Raw genomic sequence first — 6,136 nt, 5'->3', positions numbered from 1 at the left:
TGCCTCCGCAAGCATCCCCTCTGCCCAGTGCTTATTATATTTCTGTTTCTCTTTCTTTTTCGTTCTTATTTTTTCATTTTGCTTTGAACTATGGTAAATTTGCTCAAAGTGTGGTGGCACGGAAAAATTTTTGGTGTGGTGGCAGCCGACACTTCTCTGCCGACACCGTCGGTCGAGTGGTGCACTCGTCGACGTGTGGTGTATTTGGCCGACTGCACCCCAAAATTTCTGGCAGAAATTAGTTCACACAGAAAATGCGCCTTCTCAGTTATAAACGTTCTCTGGTGTCACTCTTTGTAATGAGTATTTATAATAATCTAATTCCTTTCTATGTAGCTGTAATTTTTTTTTAGAATATGCAGCGTGCTATTTTTCTGCTATATTAATTAAAATATTGCATCGTAGGTATATTTATTGCTTGTTTTAATTAAAAATGAAAATTAAGTTACCTGAAATTATAAAAGAAACTCGTTACTGGGAATACAATTGAAAATTGGGTAATTTTCAAAAAAGTTGGGGGAATCAGCTTTGTTAGAGTTGACATCCCTGGTAAGTACTCACGCATACTTGCCCTGGTATTCCGGTTACACATACAGATGCAACTCGCTCAAATTTTCTCCCTTTCCTCGGGCTTTGGCAACCTCACTTCATCTAGCACCTGTAGCCCGCAGAAGTACACGCTGCCAGCACAGTGCAAATGTGCTAAGTTTGACCATCTCTAGTTTAGAGCAAATGAACAGGATTATGAACGGATAAGGGTGGATATTTTCAAAGAAGAATCCAAACTTGTGGTTTCTGGAAATATTCTGCAGTATAGGAAAACATACTCTAGCCGAGTAAATATGCGAAAACTTCTACAAAGCACTAAAATTTTGATAACGCCAGTAGATGTTATCTACACTGATTTTTCTAAGGCGTTAGATACTGTCTCTCATGTTATTGTAGAAACTTGAAAAAATTGGTTTCCATTCAACTTTTCTTTCTTGGTTGAGGTCATATCTCTCGAACAGAATCACTTATGTAGAAATTGACAATATTAAATCAAATCCTTTCGTAGCCACCTCCGGTGTCCCTCAGGGCAATATCTTAGGACCGCTTTTGTTTGTTCTCTTTATAAATGATATTGGGAGCTGCTTTAACCATTCGAAGTTTCTACTCTATGCAGACGATTTGAAAATTTTCAGAAGTGTTACCTGCTTGTCGGATATTTCACTTTTGCAAAGTGACTTAAATAATCTAACTGACTGAAGTCTCACAAATAAATTATCGCTTAATATTAATAAATGTTTTCACATGACTTTTACTAAAATTCTAAATCCTATTATCTCAACTTATACCCTTTCTAACGTTCTCCTATCTGTTGTAAATGAATTTGTGGATCTTGGCGTGGTTTTCGACTCAGGATTTTCCTTTGTCAACCACATAAGTTTTATTATTCCTAAGGCCTATTCTAACTTATCTTTTCTGCGTCGCTATGCGAGAGACTTTAGAGATCCTTACACAAGGAAATCCATTTATAATTCTCTAGTTAGATCAAAATTGGAGTACGCGTCTGTAATTTCGAATCCAATTTATTCCACTCACTCCCAAAGAATTCAAAGAGTCCAACGTGTTGTTGTTGTTGTTGTTGTAGCGGCTACAACAACCCCGCCCAGATCGGTTGGTATCTCAGTCGTTGTCGTCAAGTTCCACTAACGGCAACCCTAGGAAGCGTGCAGCTTCTGCGGGGTTTGCCCATAAGGACAAGGTCGTTAGGGATGTCGGGTTTGCCGGGCATGCGAAGAGATGTTTCGAGTCATGTGGGGTCTCTCCGCATGCCGGACATTCATTAGGCACATCCATCAGAGTCCAACGTAGTTTTGTCCGCTTTGCTCTGCAACCTCTTGGTTTTAGTGAGCCTCTTCCGTCTTATGGGGACCGATGTATGTTAATAAATATGAAATCTCTTACTTCTCGATGCATTATACATTCGCTAATGTTCATTTACGACATAATCTGTGGCGTCATTAATTGTTCCGATCTCCTTGAGCAGATATGTTTTAACGTTCCCCATCGAGTACTCCGCTTTCGTTACCCGTTTCATGTGAAAACTTCCAAATCTAATTACTTAAATTTCACCCCTATTATAAGGGCTCTTACTGAGCTAAATAGTATATTTAGTAGCCTCGAGGTAGATTTCGCTCTTCCTAGATCCTTATTTTTATCTAAGCTTGAATCCAATTATCTCTAATGATGTAGTTTAGTTTGTAAGCTTTATCTTTAAGTTGATGTTGTACCTCTAGTCTGTAAGGTTTGTAACCATGGACTTAATAAAGAAATGAAATGAAATGAAAGACCGCTAGCAAGGATTAAAATACACGATAGTTTCGTAGTTGGGTTGTTGGATTCCGGAGTAAACGTTTCCAGTCTTGAAAATGGATGTGAAGAATTCCTAAAAAGAAACAATTTAAAATAGCATCCTTTGCGCGCGCTTGTTTACATAGCTGGTGGAAATCAGCGGAAAATACTCGGCTCGATATCTTTGGCAGTCACTTTTAAGAACCTCACAAAGACTATCCGCTTTTATCTCATGCCTTCACTAATCCAAGGGGCATACCTGGGAGTTGATTTCTGGAAGGCATTTGCGTTAGCTTGTATTCCCAACCGTTTCGTGTTTAGACTTTCCAAATGAAGATGAGCCTAAATTCCATCAGCTCATACCAGATCAGAAAATAGCATTGCAAGAAGTCGGTCAGGAGTTTCCATCATTCGAAAAGCTAGGACTAGGTCAAACCAGTTTAGTGACTCATCATATAACACGGGTGATGCAGTGCTACTCAAGATGGGGGTGATTGAGGAATCGAATACACCATGGTGTAGTTCAGTAGTACAAGTCCGGAAACCAGGCAAGGTCAGGCTATGCATAGATTCCAGGAAGGTGAACGCGGTCACCAAGAAGGACTCGTATCCGTTGCCCCGTATTAATGGGCTGTTGAGCAGGTTAAAGGATACATACTTCATAATTGGTATTGATTTGAAGGATGCTTTCTTTTAAATCAAATTAACGTAATCGTCTAAGGAAAAACTGGCATTTGCGGTTCCAGTAAAGCCATTACACCACTTTAAAGTAATGCCCTTTGGCCTGTGCAACGGACCACAAACAAAGAGTCGGCTGATGGATAAGTCTATTCCCTCACGGTTACGAGAGAACGTCATCGTCTACCTGGATGATCTGATGGTATGCAGCTCAAACTTAGAAGACCATTTGGAATTGCTGAAGGAAGTGGCGAAATGTTTACGGGATGCGGGACCTACAACCAATGTCAAGAACAGCAAGTTCTGCCAGAGGGAAACTCGGTACCTCGGATACTTGATAGGGAATGGTTGTTTTGTTTGAAAGTAGACCCAGGCAAGATAGATGCGATAAAGGATTTTCCGATTCCAAAGTCTCCTCGTCAGGCTCGCAGGTTTATAGGAATGGCAAATTGGTACAGGTCGTTTATTACCAATTTCGCAGATTCGGCTAGTCCCAAGACAGATTGCCTCCGCAAATCACCTGGTCCTTTTATGTTAACTCCTGAGGCGGTCGAAGCATTTGGTAAACTTTAAGTTGCACTCTGTCCTGGCACAACCAGATTTTACTAAGGAATTCGTTATCCATGCGTTGCATCCAAAACAGGGGTAGGAAGCGTGTTATTCCAGCTCGATGAGGAAGTGGCAGAGCATCCCATAGCTTTCGTATCAAAGAAGCTTAAAAATGCTCAGCGGAATTATACGGTCACCGAGTTGGAATGCCTAGCCGCAATAGTTAGTGTACGAAAAAAAAGTTGAATGGCTAAATGTTGGCTGGCGATTAGTTGAAAGGTCGTACAACCAAAAAAAGAATGCAAAGTAAATGAAAAAAATAACACGCGAATGAAATGAATGAATTTAGTCCACTAACCGTATTGACTTATGTAGGTTTTCTGCTAATTTTCGGAATTTTTGTATAGTATTTTAGCCAAGAGTGATAGAGACAAGATGGCGGGATGTTATGGAAAATACTACGAAACAAATATCGCTTAAAAAAATCTTGGTTTATCTGTCAAACAGTCACTTTAAGCACCTATTTACACCTTTTGACAAAGGGTGCGTTTAAATAAAAGCCTCGTAAACTTACGAGTTTTAACGGTTTAAGACTTAACGAATGTAAGGGCCAATTTGAAACGAATATTTAAACGTGGATTGTTGTTTAAATGCCATTTAGCTTTCGTAGAGTTCCAGATCAACTTTGTTCAAATATCCCAAACAATTGGCAGCACTGCTGCTTGTTCCTTGAAATTGCTGTTGCATTTATTTATTTATTTATTTAATTAGTAAAAAAACACAAGAGTTCTTACTGACTACTGACTTACAAATTATTCAAGTTAGTTCAAAGATAAATGATGACTAAAATAAAAATATTGGTTTATTAAATGTATGAGAGTTTAAAAAGACGAATTCAACAGAAGAGTCAACTGATTCATAGAAATTGAAAAATCAAACGAAATGGAATTCGAGATCTCATTAAATTCGTGAAGCGCCCGTGCAATTGGTGCATTGGATTCATAATTAGTTTTGAATTTCTTAGTTCATGTTCACATTACCAACATAAAATACTTAGTTTCGTTTAAAATACCTCACTAAATTAAGGGCGTTCATACACGCGATTCTTTAATTGTCTTGACAGCTTTGTAGCAACCCTGTGTTATTGTTTATTTAACCAAAAGAGATCGCGAATGTGAGTAATTGCGTATATTTTTATATTCTGAGTTGTTTGTGGTAATTTTTTAGATTTTAGATGAGTGATCAAAAGAGAAAGCTTCTGGAAATATTTTACGAACTACCACGCGCGATTATTAAAAACAAAAACGTCCAAACACAATGATATATCAGTTATGGGACAATACTTTTTTCGATTATTATCGATAAAATTAGAGCCGACACTGATTTGTTCGTGATTTGGTTCTTGGTTTAAGATAAACTACGTACTTTCAACTTAATTTACTGAGAGACTTTACAAGGCGAAATTACTTAGTTTGTACTTAATTTATGCGTAAATTAAGATTGACCTCTAAATTACGCTAATGGGAACATAGTTTTAAGGTAAAAAGGGTAAGAGCTTCGTAAAGTTCTTGCCGGAATAAGAAAGTTTATGCGTTGCAACAGAAACTCACAATCAATGTCCCCTTGAATTAAATTAAGAACGAAAGACAGCGATAGTATCGACCTTCTGCGTTCAAGCGACTTTAAGTTTATCAAAAGCAGGCGGGAGTTATAGGATGGTATAGGGTCCGAGAAGTTTAAACATCTTAGAGCGAATTTCAGAAACATCTTTTGCACCCGTTCAATTCTTGCTATAGAAAATTGGTGATAAGGTCTTGCTTGTTAGTTTTCATTTTCTGCTGAACAGCTGATTGTTTTTTGGTGGGATTTGGTGGCATTAGTTGCGATCCCGTACGAGTCCGGACTAGTCAGAAATAGACAGAATCAGTCAGATTTTACTGGAAATCGATTCCGTACCCGGTTCTCTGACTACTGAGAGGACAAAAAAGAGAGTAAATAAGGTCCTCTCTCTGTCAGAAGTTACCAGTTTTAGTCCAAACATTTTTTCTGGTAAATTATGGTAAATGTGTCAAACGATCAGCTGTAGTGTGTTCGGCAAACAAATTGTAAACAAAAGAAAAGTGCACTCTGCTAATTCATGTTGAAAACTATTTAATTACTTGTTCAAGTTAATTCTAATGAATTTTAAAGTATTTTTGGTTATTTACATGTGTGAGGTGCGTGTCTTTACATGCAAAATAAGCAAACATTTACAACCAAAATTTGGAGGTTATGTTGAAGTTGACAGAAGTTACCATTTTTTACTAGAAAGCGATCCCGTACTTTTCAACGTTACTCTCTCGCTCCGAGCGAATTTTTATTTTTTGACAGTTTTACTAGTTTTAGTCCAAGGAATATGGGATTGCACCTATTATTAAACAACTTACCAATCAATAGTTGTGTTTCCGTAGGTTATCCAGCTCAGTATCACGATCATTTCTCAGGGAAACGATCCGGATTATTCTTATTGGGGTTGGTAGCACTAACTTTATACTGCTAGCACCAAATAACGTAGATAACAAGAAGGGACAAC

This window comes from Rhagoletis pomonella, unplaced genomic scaffold (assembly GCF_013731165.1).
Source record: "Rhagoletis pomonella isolate Grant_MI unplaced genomic scaffold, Rhpom_1.0 Rhpom_scaffold_00002, whole genome shotgun sequence".
NCBI classification, from domain to species: domain Eukaryota; kingdom Metazoa; phylum Arthropoda; class Insecta; order Diptera; family Tephritidae; genus Rhagoletis; species Rhagoletis pomonella.
This window is presented reverse-complemented; position numbering follows the sequence as displayed.